The sequence below is a fragment of the Platichthys flesus genome, chromosome 3 (assembly GCF_949316205.1).
Source record: "Platichthys flesus chromosome 3, fPlaFle2.1, whole genome shotgun sequence".
Taxonomy (NCBI): Eukaryota; Metazoa; Chordata; class Actinopteri; order Pleuronectiformes; family Pleuronectidae; genus Platichthys; species Platichthys flesus.
Genome location: NC_084947.1, coordinates 24,955,355 through 24,975,957, shown reverse-complemented (window position 1 = coordinate 24,975,957; position 20,603 = coordinate 24,955,355). Strand labels below are relative to the sequence as shown.

Below are 20,603 nucleotides of genomic sequence, written 5' to 3'. Positions count from 1 at the left end.
GTTACTAACAACTGGCCAGTATGGGGCTTGAACCCATGACCTTGGCGTTATTAGCACCACGCTCTGACCATCTGAGCTAACCGGCCATGTTTATAGTGAGGATCAACTCCATTTATTTTCCAGTGTTCATTTGCACAGGGTGAACAACAGTTGAAGTGCAGTATGATTTGGTGAATGAGTCACTATGCGTTTTAGAGATATTTGGTACACATACACATAGTTAAAAAAAGAACTTCAATAAAGTTAGATATTTCATGGAACAATCTTTCGGCCATGTATTTTAATTGAGAGAAGCTTTTATAAATGATTGGATATCGATAAAATAAACTTTCAATGAGGAAAGCTGAGACCACGTGGCCTAATGGACAAGGCGTCTGACTTCGAATCAGAAGATTGAGGGTTCGAGTCCCTTCGTGGTTTAAAGTCCCTCAATTTACAAAAATATCTACAGTGTAGTGACTTAAGTAAAAACGGAAATGCTACATGTGGTGAACACACATTGACATAACCACAGAAACAAGTATTACTGTATAAAGTTGCTTTTCTATTCCATATCTCTTGGATTCAAGACACATTATGCTTTAAACCAGCATATTATTGTTCATTACTTGGAGAGGATACAGGCAATAATAGTCAGTGAACAAACAGGCGCAGTTAGAATTCGGTCCATGCTGGTTATTTCACCAAGTGAGCAATCTTCCTGAGTTTCCTTATTCAGAGAAGCTTTTGTGAAATGGATTTGCATCTGTTACTAACAACTGGCCAGTATGGGGCTTGAACCCATGACCTTGGCGTTATTAGCACCACGCTCTGACCATCTGAGCTAACCGGCCATGTTTATAGTGAGGATCAACTCCATTTATTTTCCAATGTTCATTTGCACAGGGTGAACAACAGTTGAAGTGCAGTATGATTTGGTGAATGAGTCACTATGCGTTTTAGAGATATTTGGTACACATACACATAGTTAAAAAAAGAACTTCAATAAAGTTAGATATTTCATGGAACAATCTTTCGGCCATGTATTTTAATTAAGAGAAGCTTTTCTAAATGATTGGATATCGATAAAATAAACCTTAGTCGAGGAAAACTACGACCACGTGGCCTAATGGACAAGGCGTCTGACTTCGAATCAGAAGATTGAGGGTTCGAGTCCCTTCGTGGTTTAAAGTCCCTCAATTTATAAAAATATCTACAGTGTAGTGCCTTAAGTAAAAACGGAAATGCTATATGTGGTGTATGCACAATGACAAAACAACCAACAATTGACTAACACCAAAGCAAGTCTTAGTGTATGAAATTGTTTTTCTATTCCATATCTCTTGGATTCAAGACACATTGTGCTTTAAACCAGCATATTATTGTTCACTACTCGGAGACGATACAGGCAATAATAGTCAGTGAACAAACCGGTGCAGTTAGAATTCAGTCCATGCTGGTTATTTCACCAAGTGAGCAATCTTCCTGAGTTCCCTTATTCAGAGAAGCTTTTGTGAAATGGATTTGCATCTGTTACAAAAACATGGCCAGTATGGGGCTTGAACCCATGACCTTGGCGTTATTAGCACCACGCTCTGACCATCTGAGCTAACCGGCCATGTTTATAGTGAGGATCAACTCCATTTATTCTCCAATGTTCATTTGCACAGGGTGAACAACAGTTGAAGTGCAGTATGATTTGGTGAATGAGTCACTATGCGTTTTAGAGATATTTGGTACACATACACATAGTTAAAAAAAGAACTTCAATAAAGTTAGATATTTCATGGAACAATCTTTCGGCCATGTATTTTAATTCAGAGAAGCTTTTCTAAAAGATTGGATATCGATAAAATAAACCTTAGATGAGGAAAACTATGACCACGTGGCCTAATGGACAAGGCGTCTGACTTCGAATCAGAAGATTGAGGGTTTGAGTCCCTTCGTGGTTTAAAGTCCCTCACTTTATAAAAATATCTACAGTGTAGTGCCTTAAGTAAAAACGGAAATGCTATATGTGGTGTATGCATAATGACAAAACAACCAACAATTGACTAACACCAAAGCAAGTCTTAGTGTATGAAATTGTTTTTCTATTCCATATCTCTTGGATTCAAGACACATTGTGCTTTAAACCAGCATATTATTGTTCACTACTTGGAGACGATACAGGCAATAATAGTCAGTGAACAAACCAGTGCAGTTAGAATTCAGTCCATGCTGGTTATTTCACCAAGTGAGCAATCTTCCTGACATCCATAATTCAGATTAGCTTTTGTGAAATTGATTTGCATCTGTTACTAACAACTGGCCAGTATGGGGCTTGAACCCATGACCTTGGCGTTATTAGCACCATGCTCTGACCATCTGAGCTAACCGGCCATGTTTATAGTGAGGATCAACTCCATTTATTTTCCAGTGTTCATTTGCACAGGGTGAACAACAGTTGAAGTGCAGTATGATTTGGTGAATGAGTCACTATGCGTTTTAGAGATATTTGGTACACATACACATAGTTAAAAAAAGAACTTCAATAAAGTTAGATATTTCATGGAACAATCTTTCGGCCATGTATTTTAATTCAGAGAAGCTTTTCTAAATGATTGGATATCGATAAAATAAACAGATGAGGAAAACTACGACCACGTGGCCTAATGGACAAGGCGTCTGACTTCGAATCAGAAGATTGAGGGTTCGAGTCCCTTCGTGGTTTAAAGTCCCTCAATTTATAAAAATATCTACAGTGTAGTGCCTTAAGTAAAAAAGGAAATGCTATATGTGGTGTATGCACAATGACAAAACAACCAACAATTGACTAACACCAAAGCAAGTCTTAGTGTATGAAATTATTTTTCTATTCCATATCTCTTGGATTCAAGACACATTGTGCTTTAAACCAGCATATTATTGTTCACTACTTGGAGACGATACAGGCAATAATAGTCAGTGAACAAACCGGTGCAGTTAGAATTCAGTCCATGCTGGTTATTTCACCAAGTGAGCAATCTTCCTGAGTTCCCTTATTCAGAGAAGCTTTTGTGAAATGGATTTGCATCTGTTACAAAAACATGGCCAGTATGGGGCTTGAACCCATGACCTTGGCGTTATTAGCACCACGCTCTGACCATCTGAGCTAACCGGCCATGTTTATAGTGAGGATCAACTCCATTTATTTTCCAGTGTTCATTTGCACAGGGTGAACAACAGTTGAAGTGCAGTATGATTTGGTGAATGAGTCACTATGCGTTTTAGAGATATTTGGTACACATACACATAGTTAAAAAAAGAACTTCAATAAAGTTAGATATTTCATGGAACAATCTTTCGGCCATGTATTTTAATTCAGAGAAGCTTTTCTAAATGATTGGATATCGATAAAATAAACCTTAGATGAGGAAAACTACGACCACGTGGCCTAATGGACAAGGCGTCTGACTTCGAATCAGAAGATTGAGGGTTCGAGTCCCTTCGTGGTTTAAAGTCCCTCAATTTACAAAAATATCTGCAGTGTAGTGACTTAAGTAAAAACGGAAATGCTATATGTGGTGTACGCACAATGACAAAACAACCAACAATTGACTAACACCAAAACAAGGCTTAGAGTATGAAGTGGTTTTTCTATTCCATATCTCTTGGATTCAAGACACTTTATTCTTTAAAACAGCATATTATTGTTCACTATTTGGAGAGGATACAGGCAATAATAGTCAGTGAACAAACACGTGCAGTTACAATTCGGTCCATGCTGGTTATTTCGCCAAGTGAGCAATATTCTTGACATCCATAATTCAGATTAGCTTTTGTGAAATTGATTTGCATCTGTTACTAACAACTGGCCAGTATGGGGCTTGAACCCATGACCTTGGCGTTATTAGCACCACGCTCTGACCATCTGAGCTAACCGGCCATGTTTATAGTGAGGATCAACTCCATTTATTTTCCAGTGTTCATTTGCACAGGGTGAACAACAGTTGAAGTGCAGTATGATTTGGTGAATGAGTCACTATGCGTTTTAGAGATATTTGGTACACATACACATAGTTAAAAAAAGAACTTCAATAAAGTTAGATATTTCATGGAACAATCTTTCGGCCATGTATTTTAATTCAGAGAAGCTTTTATAAATGATTGGATATCGATAAAATAAACCTTAGATGAGGAAAGCTGAGACCACGTGGCCTAATGGACAAGGCGTCTGACTTCGAATCAGAAGATTGAGGGTTCGAGTCCCTTCGTTGTTGAAAGTCCCTCAATTTACAAAAATATCTACAGTGTAGTGCCTTAAGTAAAAACGGAAATGCTATATGTGGTGTACGCACAATGACAAAACAACCAACAATTGACTAACACCAAAACAAGTCTTAGAGTATGAAGTGGTTTTTCTATTCCATATCTCTTGGATTCAAGACACTTTCTTCTTTAAAACTGCATATTATTGTTCACTACTTGGAGAGGATACAGGCAATAATAGTCAGTGAACAAACCGGTGCAGTTAGAATTCGGTCCATGCTGGTTATTTCACCAAGTGAGCAATCTTCCTGACATCCATAATTCAGATTAGCTTTTGTGAAATGGATTTGCATCTGTTACAAAAACATGGCCAGTATGGGGCTTGAACCCATGACCTTGGCGTTATTAGCACCAAGCTCTGACCATCTGAGCTAACCGGCCATGTTTATAGTGAGGATCAACTCCATTTATTTTCCAGTGTTCATTTGCACAGGGTGAACAACAGTTGAAGTGCAGTATGATTTGGTGAATGAGTCACTATGCGTTTTAGAGATATTTGGTGCACATACACATAGTTAAAAAAAGAACTTCAATAAAGTTAGATATTTCATGGAACAATCTTTCGGCCATGTATTTTAATTCAGAGAAGCTTTTATAAATGATTGGATATCGATAAAATAAACCTTAGATGAGGAAAGCTGAGACCACGTGGCCTAATGGACAAGGCGTCTGACTTCGAATCAGAAGATTGAGGGTTCGAGTTCCTTCGTTGTTGAAAGTCCCTCAATTTACAAAAATATCTACAGTGTAGTGACTTAAGTAAAAACGGAAATGCTACATGTGGTGAACACACATTGACATAACCACAGAAACAAGTCTTACTGTATAAAGTTGCTTTTCTATTCCATATCTCTTGGATTCAAGACACATTGTGCTTTAAACCAGCATATTATTGTTCACTACTTTGAGACGATACAGGCAATAATAGTCAGTGAACAAACCGGTGCAGTTAGAATTCAGTCCATGCTGGTTATTTCACCAAGTGAGCAATCTTCCTGAGTTCCCTTATTCAGAGAAGCTTTTGTGAAATGGATTTGCATCTGTTACAAAAACATGGCCAGTATGGGGCTTGAAACCATGACCTTGGCGTTATTAGCACCACGCTCTGACCATCTGAGCTAACCGGCCATGTTTATAATGAGGATCAACTCCATTTATTTTCCAGTGTTCATTTGCACAGGGTGAACAACAGTTGAAGTGCAGTATGATTTGGTGAATGAGTCACTATGCGTTTTAGAGATATTTGGTACACATACACATAGTTAAAAAAAGAACTTCAATAAAGTTAGATATTTCATGGAACAATCTTTCGGCCATGTATTTTAATTGAGAGAAGCTTTTATAAATGATTGGATATCGATAAAATAAACCTTAGATGAGGAAAGCTGAGACCACGTGGCCTAATGGACAAGGCGTCTGACTTCGAATCAGAAGATTGAGGGTTCGAGTCCCTTCGTGGTTTAAAGTCCCTCAATTTATAAAAATATCTTCAGTGTAGTGCCTTAAGTAAAAACGGAAATGCTATATGTGTTGTACGCACAATGACAAAACAACCAACAATTGACTAACACCAAAGCAAGTCTTAGTGTATGAAATTGTTTTTCTATTCCATATCTCTTGGATTCAAGACACATTGTGCTTTAAACCAGCATATTATTGTTCACTACTCGGAGACGATACAGGCAATAATAGTCAGTGAACAAACAGGTGCAGTTAGAATTCAGTCCATGCTGGTTATTTCACCAAGTGAGCAATCTTCCTGAGTTCCCTTATTCAGAGAAGCTTTTGTGAAATGGATTTGCATCTGTTACAAAAACATGGCCAGTATGGGGCTTGAACCCATGACCTTGGCGTTATTAGCACCACGCTCTGACCATCTGAGCTAACCGGCCATGTTTATAGTGAGGATCAACTCCATTTATTTTCCAGTGTTCATTTGCACAGGGTGAACAACAGTTGAAGTGCAGTTTGATTTGGTGAATGAGTCACTATGCGTTTTAGAGATATTTGGTACACATACACATAGTTAAAAAAAGAACTTCAATAAAGTTAGATATTTCATGGAACAATCTTTCGGCCATGTATTTTAATTGAGAGAAGCTTTTATAAATGATTGGATATGGATAAAATAAACTTTCAATGAGGAAAGCTGAGACCACGTGGCCTAATGGATAAGGCGTCTGACTTCGAATCAGAAGATTGAGGGTTCGAGTCCCTTCGTGGTTTAAAGTCCCTCAATTTATAAAAATATCTTCAGTGTAGTGCCTTAAGTAAAAACGGAAATGCTATATGTGGTGTACGCACAATGACAAACAACCAACAATTGACTAACACCAAAGCAAGTCTTAGTGTATGAAATTGTTTTTCTATTCCATATCTCTTGGATTCAAGACACATTGTGCTTTAGGCCAGCATATTATTGTTCACTACTTGGAGAGGATACAGGCAATAATAGTCAGTGAACAAACAGGTGCAGTTAGAATTCAGTCCATGCTGGTTATTTCACCAAGTGAGCAATCTTCCTGAGTTCCCTTATTCAGAGAAGCTTTTGTGAAATGGATTTGCATCTGTTACAAAAACATGGCCAGTATGACCTTGGCGTTATTAGCACCACGCTCTGACCATCTGAGCTAACCGGCCATGTTTATAGTGAGGATCAACTCCATTTATTTTCCAGTGTTCATTTGCACAGGGTGAACAACAGTTGTAGTGCAGTATGATTTGGTGAATGAGTCACTATGCGTTTTAGAGATATTTGGTGCACATACACATAGTTAAAAAAAGAACTTCAATAAAGTTAGATATTTCATGGAACAATCTTTCGGCCATGTATTTTAATTGAGAGACGCTTTTATAAATGATTGGATATCGATAAAATAAACCTTAAATGAGGAAAGCTGAGACCACGTGGCCTAATGGACAAGGCGTCTGACTTCGAATCAGAAGATTGAGGGTTCGAGTCCCTTCGTTGTTGAAAGTCCCTCAATTTACAAAAATATCTACAGTGTAGTGCCTTAAGTAAAAACGGAAATGCTATATGTGGTGTACGCACAATGACAAAACAACCAACAATTGACTAACACCAAAACAAGTCTTAGAGTATGAAGTGGTTTTTCTATTCCATATCTCTTGGATTCAAGACACTCTGTTCTTTAAAACAGCATATTATTGTTCACTACTTGGAGAGGATACAGGCAATAATAGTCAGTGAACAAACAGGTGCAGTTAGAATTCGGTCCATGATGGTTATTTCACCAAGTGAGCAATCTTCCTGAGTTCCCTTATTCAGAGAAGCTTTTGTGAAATGGATTTGCATCTGTTACTAACAACTGGCCAGTATGGGGCTTGAACCAATGACCTTGGCGTTATTAGCTCCACGCTCTGACCGTCTGAGCTAACCGGCCATGTTTATAGTGAGGATCAACTCTATTTATTTTCCAGTGTTCATTTGCACAGGGTGAACAACAGTTGAAGTGCAGTATGATTTGGTGAATGAGTCACTATGCGTTTTAGAGATATTTGGTACACATACACATAGTTAAAAAAAGAACTTCAATAAAGTTAGATATTTCATGGAACAATCTTTCGGCCATGTATTTTAATTCAGAGAAGCTTTTCTAAATGATTGGATATCGATAAAATAAACCTTAGTCGAGGAAAACTACGACGACGTGGCCTAATGGACAAGGCGTCTGACTTCGAATCAGAAGATTGAGGGTTCGAGTCCCTTCGTGGTTTAAAGTCCCTCAATTTACAAAAATATCTACAGTGTAGTGCCTTAAGTAAAAACGGAAATGCTATATGTGGTGTATGCACAATGACAAAACAATCTTTCGGCCAGCATATTATTGTTCACTACTTGGAGAGGATACAGGCAATAATAGTCAGTGAACAAACAGGTGCAGTTAGAATTCAGTCCATGCTGGTTATTTCACCAAGTGAGCAATCTTCCTGAGTTCCCTTATTCAGAGAAGCTTTTGTGAAATGGATTTGCATCTGTTACAAAAACATGGCCAGTATGACCTTGGCGTTATTAGCACCACGCTCTGACCATCTGAGCTAACCGGCCATGTTTATAGTGAGGATCAACTCCATTTATTTTCCAGTGTTCATTTGCACAGGGTGAACAACAGTTGTAGTGCAGTATGATTTGGTGAATGAGTCACTATGCGTTTTAGAGATATTTGGTGCACATACACATAGTTAAAAAAAGAACTTCAATAAAGTTAGATATTTCATGGAACAATCTTTCGGCCATGTATTTTAATTGAGAGAAGCTTTTATAAATGATTGGATATCGATAAAATAAACCTTAGATGAGGAAAGCTGAGACCACGTGGCCTAATGGACAAGGCGTCTGACTTCGAATAAGAAGATTGAGGGTTCGAGTCCCTTCGTTGTTGAAAGTCCCTCAATTTACAAAAATATCTACAGTGTAGTGCCTTAAGTAAAAACGGAAATGCTATATGTGGTGTACGCACAATGACAAAACAACCAACAATTGACTAACACCAAAACAAGTCTTAGAGTATGAAGTGGTTTTTCTATTCGATATCTCTTGGATTCAAGACACTCTGTTCTTTAAAACAGCATATTATTGTTCACTACTTGGAGAGGATACAGGCAATAATAGTCAGTGAACAAACAGGTGCAGTTAGAATTCAGTCCATGATGGTTATTTCACCAAGTGAGCAATCTTCCTGAGTTCCCTTATTCAGAGAAGCTTTTGTGAAATGGATTTGCATCTGTTACTTACAACTGGCCAGTATGGGGCTTGAACCCATGACCTTGGCGTTATTAGCACCACGCTCTGACCGTCTGAGATAACCGGCCATGTTTATAGTGAGGATCAACTCTATTTATTTTCCAGTGTTCATTTGCACAGGGTGAACAACAGTTGAAGTGCAGTATGATTTGGTGAATGAGTCACTATGCGTTTTAGAGATATTTGGTACACATACACATAGTTAAAAAAAGAACTTCAATAAAGTTAGATATTTCATGGAACAATCTTTCGGCCATGTATTTTAATTCAGAGAAGCTTTTCTAAATGATTGGATATCGATAAAATAAACCTTAGTCGAGGAAAACTACGACCACGTGGCCTAATGGACAAGGCGTCTGACTTCGAATCAGAAGATTGAGGGTTCGAGTCCCTTCGTGGTTTAAAGTCCCTCAATTTACAAAAATATCTACAGTGTAGTGCCTTAAGTAAAAACGGAAATGCTATATGTGGTGTATGCACAATGACAAAACAACCAACAATTCACTAACACCAAAACAAGTCTTAGAGTATGAAATGGTTTTTCTATTCCATATCTCTTGGATTCAAGACACTCTATTCTTTAAACCAGCATATTATTGTTCACTACTTGGAGAGGATACAGGCAATAATAGTCAGTGAACAAACAGGTGCAGTTAGAATTCGGTCGATGCTGGTTATTTCACCAAGTGAGCAATCTTCCTGACATCCATAATTCAGATTAGCTTTTGTGAAATGGATTTGCATCTGTTACTAACAACTGGCCAGTATGGGGCTTGAACCCATGACCTTGGCGTTATTAGCACCACGCTCTGACCATCTGAGCTAACCGGCCATGTTTATAGTGAGGATCAACTCCATTTATTTTCCAGTGTTCATTTGCACAGGGTGAACAACAGTTGAAGTGCAGTATGATTTGGTGAATGAGTCACTATGCGTTTTAGAGATATTTGGTACACATACACATAGTTAAAAAGAGAACTTCAATAAAGTTAGATATTTCATGGAACAATCTTTCGGCCATGTATTTTAATTCAGAGAAGCTTTTCTAAATGATTGGATATCGATAAAATAAACCTTAGTCGAGGAAAACTACGACCACGTGGCCTAATGGACAAGGCGTCTGACTTCGAATCAGAAGATTGAGGGTTCGAGTCCCTTCGTGGTTTAAAGTCCCTCAACTTATAAAAATATCTACAGTGTAGTGCCTTAAGTAAAAACGGAAATGCTATATGTGGTGTATGCACAATGACAAAACAACCAACAATTGACTAACACCAAAGCAAGTCTTAGTGTATGAAATTGTTTTTCTATTCCATATCTCTTGGATTCAAGACACATTGTGCTTTAAACCAGCATATTATTGTTCACTACTTGGAGAGGATACAGGCAATAATAGTCAGTGAACAAACAGGTGCAGTTAGAATTCGGTCCATGCTGGTTATTTCACCAAGTGAGCAATCTTCCTGACATCCATAATTCAGATTAGCTTTTGTGAAATTGATTTGCATCTGTTACTAACAACTGGCCAGTATGGGGCTTGAACCCATGACCTTGGCGTTATTAGCACCATGCTCTGACCATCTGAGCTAACCGGCCATGTTTATAGTGAGGATCAACTCCATTTATTTTCCAGTGTTCATTTGCACAGGGTGAACAACAGTTGAAGTGCAGTATGATTTGGTGAATGAGTCACTATGCGTTTTAGAGATATTTGGTACACATACACATAGTTAAAAAAAGAACTTCAATAAAGTTAGATATTTCATGGAACAATCTTTCGGCCATGTATTTTAATTCAGAGAAGCTTTTCTAAATGATTGGATATCGATAAAATAAACAGATGAGGAAAACTACGACCACGTGGCCTAATGGACAAGGCGTCTGACTTCGAATCAGAAGATTGAGGGTTCGAGTCCCTTCGTGGTTTAAAGTCCCTCAATTTATAAAAATATCTACAGTGTAGTGCCTTAAGTAAAAAAGGAAATGCTATATGTGGTGTATGCACAATGACAAAACAACCAACAATTGACTAACACCAAAGCAAGTCTTAGTGTATGAAATTGTTTTTCTATTCCATATCTCTTGGATTCAAGACACATTGTGCTTTAAACCAGCATATTATTGTTCACTACTTGGAGACGATACAGGCAATAATAGTCAGTGAACAACCGGTGCAGTTAGAATTCAGTCCATGCTGGTTATTTCACCAAGTGAGCAATCTTCCTGAGTTCCCTTATTCAGAGAAGCTTTTGTGAAATGGATTTGCATCTGTTACAAAAACATGGCCAGTATGGGGCTTGAACCCATGACCTTGGCGTTATTAGCACCACGCTCTGACCATCTGAGCTAACCGGCCATGTTTATAGTGAGGATCAACTCCATTTATTTTCCAGTGTTCATTTGCACAGGGTGAACAACAGTTGAAGTGCAGTATGATTTGGTGAATGAGTCACTATGCGTTTTAGAGATATTTGGTACACATACACATAGTTAAAAAAAGAACTTCAATAAAGTTAGATATTTCATGGAACAATCTTTCGGCCATGTATTTTAATTCAGAGAAGCTTTTCTAAATGATTGGATATCGATAAAATAAACCTTAGATGAGGAAAACTACGACCACGTGGCCTAATGGACAAGGCGTCTGACTTCGAATCAGAAGATTGAGGGTTCGAGTCCCTTCGTGGTTTAAAGTCCCTCAATTTACAAAAATATCTACAGTGTAGTGACTTAAGTAAAAACGGAAATGCTATATGTGGTGTACGCACAATGACAAAACAACCAACAATTGACTAACACCAAAACAAGGCTTAGAGTATGAAGTGGTTTTTCTATTCCATATCTCTTGGATTCAAGACACTTTCTTCTTTAAAACAGCATATTATTGTTCACTACTTGGAGAGGATACAGGCAATAATAGTCAGTGAACAAACAGGTGCAGTTACAATTCGGTCCATGCTGGTTATTTCGCCAAGTGAGCAATCTTCTTGACATCCATAATTCAGATTAGCTTTTGTGAAATTGATTTGCATCTGTTACTAACAACTGGCCAGTATGGGGCTTGAACCCATGACCTTGGCGTTATTAGCACCACGCTCTGACCATCTGAGCTAACCGGCCATGTTTATAGTGAGGATCAACTCCATTTATTTTCCAGTGTTCATTTGCACAGGGTGAACAACAGTTGAAGTGCAGTATGATTTGGTGAATGAGTCACTATGCGTTTTAGAGATATTTGGTACACATACACATAGTTAAAAAAAGAACTTCAATAAAGTTAGATATTTCATGGAACAATCTTTCGGCCATGTATTTTAATTCAGAGAAGCTTTTATAAATGATTGGATATCGATAAAATAAACCTTAGATGAGGAAAGCTGAGACCACGTGGCCTAATGGACAAGGCGTCTGACTTCGAATCAGAAGATTGAGGGTTCGAGTCCCTTCGTTGTTGAAAGTCCCTCAATTTACAAAAATATCTACAGTGTAGTGCCTTAAGTAAAAACGGAAATGCTATATGTGGAGTACGCACAATGACAAAACAACCAACAATTGACTAACACCAAAACAAGTCTTAGAGTATGAAGTGTTTTTTCTATTCCATATCTCTTGGATTCAAGACACATTGTGCTTTAAACCAGCATATTATTGTTCATTACTTGGAGAGGATACAGGCAATAATAGTCAGTGAACAAACAGGTGCAGTTAGAATTGGGTCCATGCTGGTTATTTCACCAAGTGAGCAATCTTCCTGACATCCATAATTCAGATTAGCTTTTGTGAAATTGATTTGCATCTGTTACTAACAACTGGCCAGTATGGGGCTTGAACCCATGACCTTGGCGTTATTAGCTTCATGCTCTGACCATCTGAGCTAACCGGCCATGTTTATAGTGAGGATCAACTCCATTTATTTTCCAGGGGTAATTTGCACAGGGTGAACAACAGTTGAAGTGCAGTATGATTTGGTGAATGAGTCACTATGCGTTTTAGAGATATTTGGTACACCTACACTTAGTTAAAAAAAGAACTTCAATAAAGTTAGATATTTCATGGAACAATCTTTCGGCCATGTATTTTAATTCAGAGAAGCTTTTCTAAATGATTGGATATCGATAAAATAAACCTTAGATGAGGAAAACTACGACCACGTGGCCTAATGGACAAGGCGTCTGACTTCGAATCAGAAGATTGAGGGTTCGAGTCCCTTCGTGGTTTAAAGTCCCTCAATTTACAAAAATATCTACAGTGTAGTGACTTAAGTAAAAACGGAAATGCTATATGTGGTGTACGCACAATGACAAAACAACCAACAATTGACTAACACCAAAACAAGGCTTAGAGTATGAAGTGGTTTTTCTATTCCATATCTCTTGGATTCAAGACAGTTTCTTCTTTAAAACTGCATATTATTGTTCACTACTCGGAGAGGATACAGGCAATAATAGTCAGTGAACAAACAGGTGCAGTTACAATTCGGTCCATGCTGGTTATTTCGCCAAGTGAGCAATCTTCTTGACATCCATAATTCAGATTAGCTTTTGTGAAATTGATTTGCATCTGTTACTAACAACTGGCCAGTATGGGGCTTGAACCCATGACCTTGGCGTTATTAGCACCACGCTCTGACCATCTGAGCTAACCGGCCATGTTTATAGTGAGGATCAACTCCATTTATTTTCCAGTGTTCATTTGCACAGGGTGAACAACAGTTGAAGTGCAGTATGATTTGGTGAATGAGTCACTATGCGTTTTAGAGATATTTGGTACACATACACATAGTTAAAAAAAGAACTTCAATAAAGTTAGATATTTCATGGAACAATCTTTCGGCCATGTATTTTAATTCAGAGAAGCTTTTATAAATGATTGGATATCGATAAAATAAACCTTAGATGAGGAAAGCTGAGACCACGTGGCCTAATGGACAAGGCGTCTGACTTCGAATCAGAAGATTGAGGGTTCGAGTCACTTCGTTGTTGAAAGTCCCTCAATTTACAAAAATATCTACAGTGTAGTGCCTTAAGTAAAAACGGAAATGCTATATGTTTTGTATGCACAATGACAAAACAACCAACAATTGACTAACACCAAAACAAGGCTTAGAGTATGAAGTGGTTTTTCTATTCCATATCTCTTGGATTCAAGACACTCTCTTCTTTAAAACAGCATATTATTGTTCACTACTTGGAGACGATACAGGCAATAATAGTCAGTGAACAAACAGGTGCAGTTACAATTCGGTCCATGCTGGTTATTTCGCCAAGTGAGCAATCTTCTTGACATCCATAATTCAGATTAGCTTTTGTGAAATTGATTTGCATCTGTTACTAACAACTGGCCAGTATGGGGCTTGAACCCATGACCTTGGCGTTATTAGCACCACGCTCTGACCATCTGAGCTAACCGGCCATGTTTATAGTGAGGATCAACTCCATTTATTTTCCAGTGTTCATTTGCACAGGGTGAACAACAGTTGAAGTGCAGTATGATTTGGTGAATGAGTCACTATGCGTTTTAGAGATATTTGGTACACATACACATAGTTAAAAAAAGAACTTCAATAAAGTTAGATATTTCATGGAACAATCTTTCGGCCATGTATTTTAATTCAGAGAAGCTTTTCTAAATGATTGGATATCGATAAAATAAACCTTAGATGAGGAAAACTACGACCACGTGGCCTAATGGACAAGGCGTCTGACTTCGAATCAGAAGATTGAGGGTTCGAGTCCCTTCGTGGTTTAAAGTCCCTCAATTTACAAAAATATCTACAGTGTAGTGACTTAAGTAAAAACGGAAATGCTATATGTGGTGTACGCACAATGACAAAACAACCAACAATTGACTAACACCAAAGCAAGTCTTAGTGTATGAAATTGTTTTTCTATTCCATATCTCTTGGATTCAAGACACATTGTGCTTTAAACCAGCATATTATTGTTCATTACTTGGAGAGGATACAGGCAATAATAGTCAGTGAACAAACAGGTGCAGTTAGAATTCAGTCCATGCTGGTTATTTCACCAAGTGAGCAATCTTCCTGAGTTCCCTTATTCAGACAAGCTTTTGTGAAATGGATTTGCATCTGTTACAAAAACATGGCCAGTATGGGGCTTGAACCCATGACCTTGGCGTTATTAGCACCACGCTCTGACCATCTGAGCTAACCGGCCATGTTTAGAGTGAGGATCAACTCCATTTATTTTCCAGTGTTCATTTGCACAGGGTGAACAACAGTTGAAGTGCAGTATGATTTGGTGAATGAGTCACTATGCGTTTTAGAGATATTTGGTACACATACACATAGTTAAAAAAAGAACTTCAATAAAGTTAGATATTTCATGGAACAATCTTTCGGCCATGTATTTTAATTCAGAGAAGCTTTTATAAATGATTGGATATCGATAAAATAAACCTTAGATGAGGAAAGCTGAGACCACGTGGCCTAATGGACAAGGCGTCTGACTTCGAATCAGAAGATTGAGGGTTCGAGTCCCTTCGTTGTTGAAAGTCCCTCAATTTACAAAAATATCTACAGTGTAGTGCCTTAAGTAAAAACGGAAATGCTATATGTGGTGTACGCACAATGACAAAACAACCAACAATTGACTAACACCAAAACAAGTCTTAGAGTATGAAGTGGTTTTTCTATTCCATATCTCTTGGATTCAAGACACTTTCTTCTTTAAAACTGCATATTATTGTTCACTACTTGGAGAGGATACAGGCAATAATAGTCAGTGAACAAACAGGTGCAGTTAGAATTCGGTCCATGCTGGTTATTTCACCAAGTGAGCAATCTTCCTGACATCCATAATTCAGATTAGCTTTTGTGAAATTGATTTGCATCTGTTACTAACAACTGGCCAGTATGGGGCTTGAACCCATGACCTTGGCGTTATTAGCACCATGCTCTGACCATCTGAGCTAACCGGCCATGTTTATAGTGAGGATCAACTCCATTTATTTTCCAGTGTTCATTTGCACAGGGTGAACAACAGTTGAAGTGCAGTATGATTTGGTGAATGAGTCACTATGCGTTTTAGAGATATTTGGTACACATACACATAGTTAAAAAAAGAATTTAATAAAGTTAGATATTTCATGGAACAATCTTTCGGCCATGTATTTTAATTCAGAGAAGCTTTTATAAATGATTGGATATCGATAAAATAAACCTTAGATGAGGAAAGCTGAGACCACGTGGCCTAATGGACAAGGCGTCTGACTTCGAATCAGAAGATTGAGGGTTCGAGTCCCTTCGTTGTTGAAAGTCCCTCAATTTACAAAAATATCTACAGTGTAGTGCCTTAAGTAAAAACGGAAATGCTATATGTGGTGTACGCACAATGACAAAACAACCAACAATTGACTAACACCAAAACAAGTCTTAGAGTATGAAGTGGTTTTTCTATTCCATATCTCTTGGATTCAAGACACTTTCTTCTTTAAAACTGCATATTATTGTTCACTACTTGGAGAGGATACAGGCAGTAATAGTCAGTGAACAAACAGGTGCAGTTACAATTCGGTCCATGCTGGTTATTTCGCCAAGTGAGCAATCTTCTTGACATCCATAATTCAGATTAGCTTTTGTGAAATTGATTTGCATCTGTTACTAACAACTGGCCAGTATGGGGCTTGAACCCATGACCTTGGCGTTATTAGCACCACGCTCTGACCATCTGAGCAAACCGGCCATGTTTATAGTGAGGATCAACTCCATTTATTTTCCAGTGTTCATTTGCACAGGGTGAACAACAGTTGAAGTGCAGTATGATTTGGTGAATGAGTCACTATGCGTTTTAGAGATATTTGGTACACATACACATAGTTAAAAAAAGAACTTCAATAAAGTTAGATATTTCATGGAACAATCTTTCGGCCATGTATTTTAATTCAGAGAAGCTTTTCTAAATGATTGGATATCGATAAAATAAACCTTAGATGAGGAAAACTACGACCACATGGCCTAATGGACAAGGCGTCTAACTTCGAATCAGAAGATTGAGGGTTCGAGTCCCTTCGTGGTTTAAAATCCCTCAATTTACAAAAATATCTACAGTGTAGTGCCTTAAGTAAAAACGGAAATGCTATATGTGTTGTATGCACAATGACAAAACAACCAACAATTGACTAACACCAAAACAAGGCTTAGAGTATGAAGTGGTTTTTCTATTCCATATCTCTTGGATTCAAGACACTCTCTTCTTTAAAACAGCATATTATTGTTCACTACTTGGAGAGGATACAGGCAATAATAGTCAGTGAACAAACAGGTGCAGTTACAATTCGGTCCATGCTGGTTATTTCGCCAAGTGAGCAATCTTCTTGACATCCATAATTCAGATTAGCTTTTGTGAAATTGATTTGCATCTGTTACTAACAACTGGCCAGTATGGGGCTTGAACCCATGACCTTGGCGTTATTAGCACCACGCTCTGACCATCTGAGCTAACCGGCCATGTTTATAGTGAGGATCAACTCCATTTATTTTCCAGTGTTCATTTGCACAGGGTGAACAACAGTTGAAGTGCAGTATGATTTGGTGAATGAGTCACTATGCGTTTTAGAGATATTTGGTACACATACACATAGTTAAAAAAAGAACTTCAATAAAGTTAGATATTTCATGGAACAATCTTTCGGCCATGTATTTTAATTCAGAGAAGCTTTTCTAAATGATTGGATATCGATAAAATAAACCTTAGATGAGGAAAACTACGACCACATGGCCTAATGGACAAGGCGTCTGACTTCGAATCAGAAGATTCAGGGTTCGAGTCCCTTCGTGGTTTAAAATCCCTCAATTTATAAAAATATCTACAGTGTAGTGCCTTAAGTAAAAACGGAAATGCTATATGTGGTGTATGCACAATGACAAAACAACCAACAATTGACTAACACCAAAGCAAGTCTTAGTGTATGAAATTGTTTTTCTATTCCATATCTCTTGGATTCAAGACACATTGTGCTTTAAACCAGCATATTATTGTTCATTACTTGGAGAGGATACAGGCAATAATAGTCAGTGAACAAACAGGTGCAGTTAGAATTCGGTCCATGCTGGTTATTTCACCAAGTGAGCAATCTTCCTGACATCCATAATTCAGATTAGCTTTTGTGAAATTGATTTGCATCTGTTACTAACAACTGGCCAGTATGGGGCTTGAACCCATGACCTTGGCGTTATTAGCACCATGCTCTGACCATCTGAGCTAACCGGCCATGTTTATAGTGAGGATCAACTCCATTTATATTCCAGTGTTCATTTGCACAGGGTGAACAACAGTTGAAGTGCAGTATGATTTGGTGAATGAGTCACTATGCGTTTTAGAGATATTTGGTACACATACACATAGTTAAAAAAAGAACTTCAATAAAGTTAGATATTTCATGGAACAATCTTTCGGCCATGTATTTTAATTCAGAGAAGCTTTTATAAATGATTGGATATCGATAAAATAAACCTTAGATGAGGAAAGCTGAGACCACGTGGCCTAATGGACAAGGCGTCTGACTTCGAATCAGAAGATTGAGGGTTCGAGTCCCTTCGTTGTTGAAAGTCCCTCAATTTACAAAAATATCTACAGTGTAGTGCCTTAAGTAAAAACGGAAATGCTATATGTGGAGTACGCACAATGACAAAACAACCAACAATTGACTAACACCAAAACAAGTCTTAGAGTATGAAGTGTTTTTTCTATTCCATATCTCTTGGATTCAAGACACATTGTGCTTTAAACCAGCATATTATTGTTCATTACTTGGAGAGGATACAGGCAATAATAGTCAGTGAACAAACAGGTGCAGTTAGAATTGGGTCCATGCTGGTTATTTCACCAAGTGAGCAATCTTCCTGACATCCATAATTCAGATTAGCTTTTGTGAAATTGATTTGCATCTGTTACTAACAACTGGCCAGTATGGGGCTTGAACCCATGACCTTGGCGTTATTAGCTTCATGCTCTGACCATCTGAGCTAACCGGCCATGTTTATAGTGAGGATCAACTCCATTTATTTTCCAGGGGTAATTTGCACAGGGTGAACAACAGTTGAAGTGCAGTATGATTTGGTGAATGAGTCACTATGCGTTTTAGAGATATTTGGTACACCTACACTTAGTTAAAAAAAGAACTTCAATAAAGTTAGATATTTCATGGAACAATCTTTCGGCCATGTATTTTAATTCAGAGAAGCTTTTCTAAATGATTGGATATCGATAAAATAAACCTTAGATGAGGAAAACTACGACCACGTGGCCTAATGGACAAGGCGTCTGACTTCGAATCAGAAGATTGAGGGTTCGAGTCCCTTCGTGGTTTAAAGTCCCTCAATTTACAAAAATATCTACAGTGTAGTGACTTAAGTAAAAACGGAAATGCTATATGTGGTGTACGCACAATGACAAAACAACCAACAATTGACTAACACCAAAACAAGGCTTAGAGTATGAAGTGGTTTTTCTATTCCATATCTCTTGGATTCAAGACAGTTTCTTCTTTAAAACTGCATATTATTGTTCACTACTCGGAGAGGATACAGGCAATAATAGTCAGTGAACAAACAGGTGCAGTTACAATTCGGTCCATGCTGGTTATTTCGCCAAGTGAGCAATCTTCTTGACATCCATAATTCAGATTAGCTTTTGTGAAATTGATTTGCATCTGTTACTAACAACTGGCCAGTATGGGGCTTGAACCCATGACCTTGGCGTTATTAGCACCACGCTCTGACCATCTGAGCTAACCGGCCATGTTTATAGTGAGGATCAACTCCATTTATTTTCCAGTGTTCATTTGCACAGGGTGAACAACAGTTGAAGTGCAGTATGATTTGGTGAATGAGTCACTATGCGTTTTAGAGATATTTGGTACACATACACATAGTTAAAAAAAGAACTTCAATAAAGTTAGATATTTCATGGAACAATCTTTCGGCCATGTATTTTAATTCAGAGAAGCTTTTATAAATGATTGGATATCGATAAAATAAACCTTAGATGAGGAAAGCTGAGACCACGTGGCCTAATGGACAAGGCGTCTGACTTCGAATCAGAAGATTGAGGGTTCGAGTCACTTCGTTGTTGAAAGTCCCTCAATTTACAAAAATATCTACAGTGTAGTGCCTTAAGTAAAAACGGAAATGCTATATGTTTTGTATGCACAATGACAAAACAACCAACAATTGACTAACACCAAAACAAGGCTTAGAGTATGAAGTGGTTTTTCTATTCCATATCTCTTGGATTCAAGACACTCTCTTCTTTAAAACAGCATATTATTGTTCACTACTTGGAGACGATACAGGCAATAATAGTCAGTGAACAAACAGGTGCAGTTACAATTCGGTCCATGCTGGTTATTTCGCCAAGTGAGCAATCTTCTTGACATCCATAATTCAGATTAGCTTTTGTGAAATTGATTTGCATCTGTTACTAACAACTGGCCAGTATGGGGCTTGAACCCATGACCTTGGCGTTATTAGCACCACGCTCTGACCATCTGAGCTAACCGGCCATGTTTATAGTGAGGATCAACTCCATTTATTTTCCAGTGTTCATTT

At 38.0% G+C, this 20,603-nt stretch overlaps 47 non-coding genes across 47 annotated transcripts; 21 read left to right on the top strand and 26 right to left on the bottom strand.

The window, feature by feature from the left end:
* Positions 1-12: 12 nt before the first annotated feature.
* On the bottom strand, positions 13-86 carry trnai-aau (transfer RNA isoleucine (anticodon AAU)). The gene has a single exon. It is a non-coding gene; the product is annotated as a tRNA-Ile (tRNA).
* Positions 87-347: 261 nt separating this feature from the next.
* On the top strand, positions 348-420 carry trnar-ucg (transfer RNA arginine (anticodon UCG)). Its single transcript has one exon. It is a non-coding gene; the product is annotated as a tRNA-Arg (tRNA).
* A 339-nt stretch (positions 421-759) lies between these two features.
* trnai-aau (transfer RNA isoleucine (anticodon AAU)) lies at positions 760-833 on the bottom strand. The gene has a single exon. It is a non-coding gene; the product is annotated as a tRNA-Ile (tRNA).
* Positions 834-1,094: 261 nt separating this feature from the next.
* On the top strand, positions 1,095-1,167 carry trnar-ucg (transfer RNA arginine (anticodon UCG)). Its single transcript has one exon. It is a non-coding gene; the product is annotated as a tRNA-Arg (tRNA).
* A 356-nt stretch (positions 1,168-1,523) lies between these two features.
* Positions 1,524-1,597, bottom strand: trnai-aau (transfer RNA isoleucine (anticodon AAU)). The gene has a single exon. It is a non-coding gene; the product is annotated as a tRNA-Ile (tRNA).
* Positions 1,598-1,858: 261 nt separating this feature from the next.
* trnar-ucg (transfer RNA arginine (anticodon UCG)) lies at positions 1,859-1,931 on the top strand. The gene has a single exon. It is a non-coding gene; the product is annotated as a tRNA-Arg (tRNA).
* Positions 1,932-2,287: 356 nt separating this feature from the next.
* trnai-aau (transfer RNA isoleucine (anticodon AAU)) lies at positions 2,288-2,361 on the bottom strand. The gene has a single exon. It is a non-coding gene; the product is annotated as a tRNA-Ile (tRNA).
* A 258-nt stretch (positions 2,362-2,619) lies between these two features.
* On the top strand, positions 2,620-2,692 carry trnar-ucg (transfer RNA arginine (anticodon UCG)). Its single transcript has one exon. It is a non-coding gene; the product is annotated as a tRNA-Arg (tRNA).
* Positions 2,693-3,048: 356 nt separating this feature from the next.
* On the bottom strand, positions 3,049-3,122 carry trnai-aau (transfer RNA isoleucine (anticodon AAU)). The gene has a single exon. It is a non-coding gene; the product is annotated as a tRNA-Ile (tRNA).
* Positions 3,123-3,383: 261 nt separating this feature from the next.
* Positions 3,384-3,456, top strand: trnar-ucg (transfer RNA arginine (anticodon UCG)). The gene has a single exon. It is a non-coding gene; the product is annotated as a tRNA-Arg (tRNA).
* Positions 3,457-3,812: 356 nt separating this feature from the next.
* Positions 3,813-3,886, bottom strand: trnai-aau (transfer RNA isoleucine (anticodon AAU)). Its single transcript has one exon. It is a non-coding gene; the product is annotated as a tRNA-Ile (tRNA).
* A 261-nt stretch (positions 3,887-4,147) lies between these two features.
* On the top strand, positions 4,148-4,220 carry trnar-ucg (transfer RNA arginine (anticodon UCG)). The gene has a single exon. It is a non-coding gene; the product is annotated as a tRNA-Arg (tRNA).
* Positions 4,221-4,576: 356 nt separating this feature from the next.
* trnai-aau (transfer RNA isoleucine (anticodon AAU)) lies at positions 4,577-4,650 on the bottom strand. Its single transcript has one exon. It is a non-coding gene; the product is annotated as a tRNA-Ile (tRNA).
* A 673-nt stretch (positions 4,651-5,323) lies between these two features.
* On the bottom strand, positions 5,324-5,397 carry trnai-aau (transfer RNA isoleucine (anticodon AAU)). The gene has a single exon. It is a non-coding gene; the product is annotated as a tRNA-Ile (tRNA).
* Positions 5,398-5,658: 261 nt separating this feature from the next.
* trnar-ucg (transfer RNA arginine (anticodon UCG)) lies at positions 5,659-5,731 on the top strand. The gene has a single exon. It is a non-coding gene; the product is annotated as a tRNA-Arg (tRNA).
* A 356-nt stretch (positions 5,732-6,087) lies between these two features.
* Positions 6,088-6,161, bottom strand: trnai-aau (transfer RNA isoleucine (anticodon AAU)). The gene has a single exon. It is a non-coding gene; the product is annotated as a tRNA-Ile (tRNA).
* A 261-nt stretch (positions 6,162-6,422) lies between these two features.
* On the top strand, positions 6,423-6,495 carry trnar-ucg (transfer RNA arginine (anticodon UCG)). Its single transcript has one exon. It is a non-coding gene; the product is annotated as a tRNA-Arg (tRNA).
* A 675-nt stretch (positions 6,496-7,170) lies between these two features.
* On the top strand, positions 7,171-7,243 carry trnar-ucg (transfer RNA arginine (anticodon UCG)). Its single transcript has one exon. It is a non-coding gene; the product is annotated as a tRNA-Arg (tRNA).
* Positions 7,244-7,599: 356 nt separating this feature from the next.
* On the bottom strand, positions 7,600-7,673 carry trnai-aau (transfer RNA isoleucine (anticodon AAU)). The gene has a single exon. It is a non-coding gene; the product is annotated as a tRNA-Ile (tRNA).
* Positions 7,674-7,934: 261 nt separating this feature from the next.
* On the top strand, positions 7,935-8,007 carry trnar-ucg (transfer RNA arginine (anticodon UCG)). The gene has a single exon. It is a non-coding gene; the product is annotated as a tRNA-Arg (tRNA).
* Positions 8,008-9,028: 1,021 nt separating this feature from the next.
* On the bottom strand, positions 9,029-9,102 carry trnai-aau (transfer RNA isoleucine (anticodon AAU)). The gene has a single exon. It is a non-coding gene; the product is annotated as a tRNA-Ile (tRNA).
* Positions 9,103-9,363: 261 nt separating this feature from the next.
* trnar-ucg (transfer RNA arginine (anticodon UCG)) lies at positions 9,364-9,436 on the top strand. The gene has a single exon. It is a non-coding gene; the product is annotated as a tRNA-Arg (tRNA).
* A 356-nt stretch (positions 9,437-9,792) lies between these two features.
* Positions 9,793-9,866, bottom strand: trnai-aau (transfer RNA isoleucine (anticodon AAU)). The gene has a single exon. It is a non-coding gene; the product is annotated as a tRNA-Ile (tRNA).
* A 261-nt stretch (positions 9,867-10,127) lies between these two features.
* On the top strand, positions 10,128-10,200 carry trnar-ucg (transfer RNA arginine (anticodon UCG)). Its single transcript has one exon. It is a non-coding gene; the product is annotated as a tRNA-Arg (tRNA).
* Positions 10,201-10,556: 356 nt separating this feature from the next.
* On the bottom strand, positions 10,557-10,630 carry trnai-aau (transfer RNA isoleucine (anticodon AAU)). Its single transcript has one exon. It is a non-coding gene; the product is annotated as a tRNA-Ile (tRNA).
* Positions 10,631-10,888: 258 nt separating this feature from the next.
* trnar-ucg (transfer RNA arginine (anticodon UCG)) lies at positions 10,889-10,961 on the top strand. Its single transcript has one exon. It is a non-coding gene; the product is annotated as a tRNA-Arg (tRNA).
* Positions 10,962-11,316: 355 nt separating this feature from the next.
* trnai-aau (transfer RNA isoleucine (anticodon AAU)) lies at positions 11,317-11,390 on the bottom strand. Its single transcript has one exon. It is a non-coding gene; the product is annotated as a tRNA-Ile (tRNA).
* A 261-nt stretch (positions 11,391-11,651) lies between these two features.
* On the top strand, positions 11,652-11,724 carry trnar-ucg (transfer RNA arginine (anticodon UCG)). Its single transcript has one exon. It is a non-coding gene; the product is annotated as a tRNA-Arg (tRNA).
* Positions 11,725-12,080: 356 nt separating this feature from the next.
* Positions 12,081-12,154, bottom strand: trnai-aau (transfer RNA isoleucine (anticodon AAU)). The gene has a single exon. It is a non-coding gene; the product is annotated as a tRNA-Ile (tRNA).
* A 261-nt stretch (positions 12,155-12,415) lies between these two features.
* Positions 12,416-12,488, top strand: trnar-ucg (transfer RNA arginine (anticodon UCG)). Its single transcript has one exon. It is a non-coding gene; the product is annotated as a tRNA-Arg (tRNA).
* Positions 12,489-12,844: 356 nt separating this feature from the next.
* Positions 12,845-12,918, bottom strand: trnai-aau (transfer RNA isoleucine (anticodon AAU)). Its single transcript has one exon. It is a non-coding gene; the product is annotated as a tRNA-Ile (tRNA).
* Positions 12,919-13,179: 261 nt separating this feature from the next.
* On the top strand, positions 13,180-13,252 carry trnar-ucg (transfer RNA arginine (anticodon UCG)). The gene has a single exon. It is a non-coding gene; the product is annotated as a tRNA-Arg (tRNA).
* A 356-nt stretch (positions 13,253-13,608) lies between these two features.
* trnai-aau (transfer RNA isoleucine (anticodon AAU)) lies at positions 13,609-13,682 on the bottom strand. Its single transcript has one exon. It is a non-coding gene; the product is annotated as a tRNA-Ile (tRNA).
* Positions 13,683-14,372: 690 nt separating this feature from the next.
* trnai-aau (transfer RNA isoleucine (anticodon AAU)) lies at positions 14,373-14,446 on the bottom strand. Its single transcript has one exon. It is a non-coding gene; the product is annotated as a tRNA-Ile (tRNA).
* Positions 14,447-14,707: 261 nt separating this feature from the next.
* On the top strand, positions 14,708-14,780 carry trnar-ucg (transfer RNA arginine (anticodon UCG)). Its single transcript has one exon. It is a non-coding gene; the product is annotated as a tRNA-Arg (tRNA).
* Positions 14,781-15,136: 356 nt separating this feature from the next.
* On the bottom strand, positions 15,137-15,210 carry trnai-aau (transfer RNA isoleucine (anticodon AAU)). Its single transcript has one exon. It is a non-coding gene; the product is annotated as a tRNA-Ile (tRNA).
* Positions 15,211-15,471: 261 nt separating this feature from the next.
* Positions 15,472-15,544, top strand: trnar-ucg (transfer RNA arginine (anticodon UCG)). Its single transcript has one exon. It is a non-coding gene; the product is annotated as a tRNA-Arg (tRNA).
* Positions 15,545-15,900: 356 nt separating this feature from the next.
* trnai-aau (transfer RNA isoleucine (anticodon AAU)) lies at positions 15,901-15,974 on the bottom strand. Its single transcript has one exon. It is a non-coding gene; the product is annotated as a tRNA-Ile (tRNA).
* Positions 15,975-16,234: 260 nt separating this feature from the next.
* trnar-ucg (transfer RNA arginine (anticodon UCG)) lies at positions 16,235-16,307 on the top strand. Its single transcript has one exon. It is a non-coding gene; the product is annotated as a tRNA-Arg (tRNA).
* A 356-nt stretch (positions 16,308-16,663) lies between these two features.
* Positions 16,664-16,737, bottom strand: trnai-aau (transfer RNA isoleucine (anticodon AAU)). The gene has a single exon. It is a non-coding gene; the product is annotated as a tRNA-Ile (tRNA).
* A 690-nt stretch (positions 16,738-17,427) lies between these two features.
* Positions 17,428-17,501, bottom strand: trnai-aau (transfer RNA isoleucine (anticodon AAU)). The gene has a single exon. It is a non-coding gene; the product is annotated as a tRNA-Ile (tRNA).
* A 690-nt stretch (positions 17,502-18,191) lies between these two features.
* On the bottom strand, positions 18,192-18,265 carry trnai-aau (transfer RNA isoleucine (anticodon AAU)). Its single transcript has one exon. It is a non-coding gene; the product is annotated as a tRNA-Ile (tRNA).
* A 261-nt stretch (positions 18,266-18,526) lies between these two features.
* On the top strand, positions 18,527-18,599 carry trnar-ucg (transfer RNA arginine (anticodon UCG)). The gene has a single exon. It is a non-coding gene; the product is annotated as a tRNA-Arg (tRNA).
* A 356-nt stretch (positions 18,600-18,955) lies between these two features.
* trnai-aau (transfer RNA isoleucine (anticodon AAU)) lies at positions 18,956-19,029 on the bottom strand. The gene has a single exon. It is a non-coding gene; the product is annotated as a tRNA-Ile (tRNA).
* A 261-nt stretch (positions 19,030-19,290) lies between these two features.
* Positions 19,291-19,363, top strand: trnar-ucg (transfer RNA arginine (anticodon UCG)). The gene has a single exon. It is a non-coding gene; the product is annotated as a tRNA-Arg (tRNA).
* A 356-nt stretch (positions 19,364-19,719) lies between these two features.
* On the bottom strand, positions 19,720-19,793 carry trnai-aau (transfer RNA isoleucine (anticodon AAU)). Its single transcript has one exon. It is a non-coding gene; the product is annotated as a tRNA-Ile (tRNA).
* A 690-nt stretch (positions 19,794-20,483) lies between these two features.
* Positions 20,484-20,557, bottom strand: trnai-aau (transfer RNA isoleucine (anticodon AAU)). Its single transcript has one exon. It is a non-coding gene; the product is annotated as a tRNA-Ile (tRNA).
* Positions 20,558-20,603: the final 46 nt, after the last annotated feature.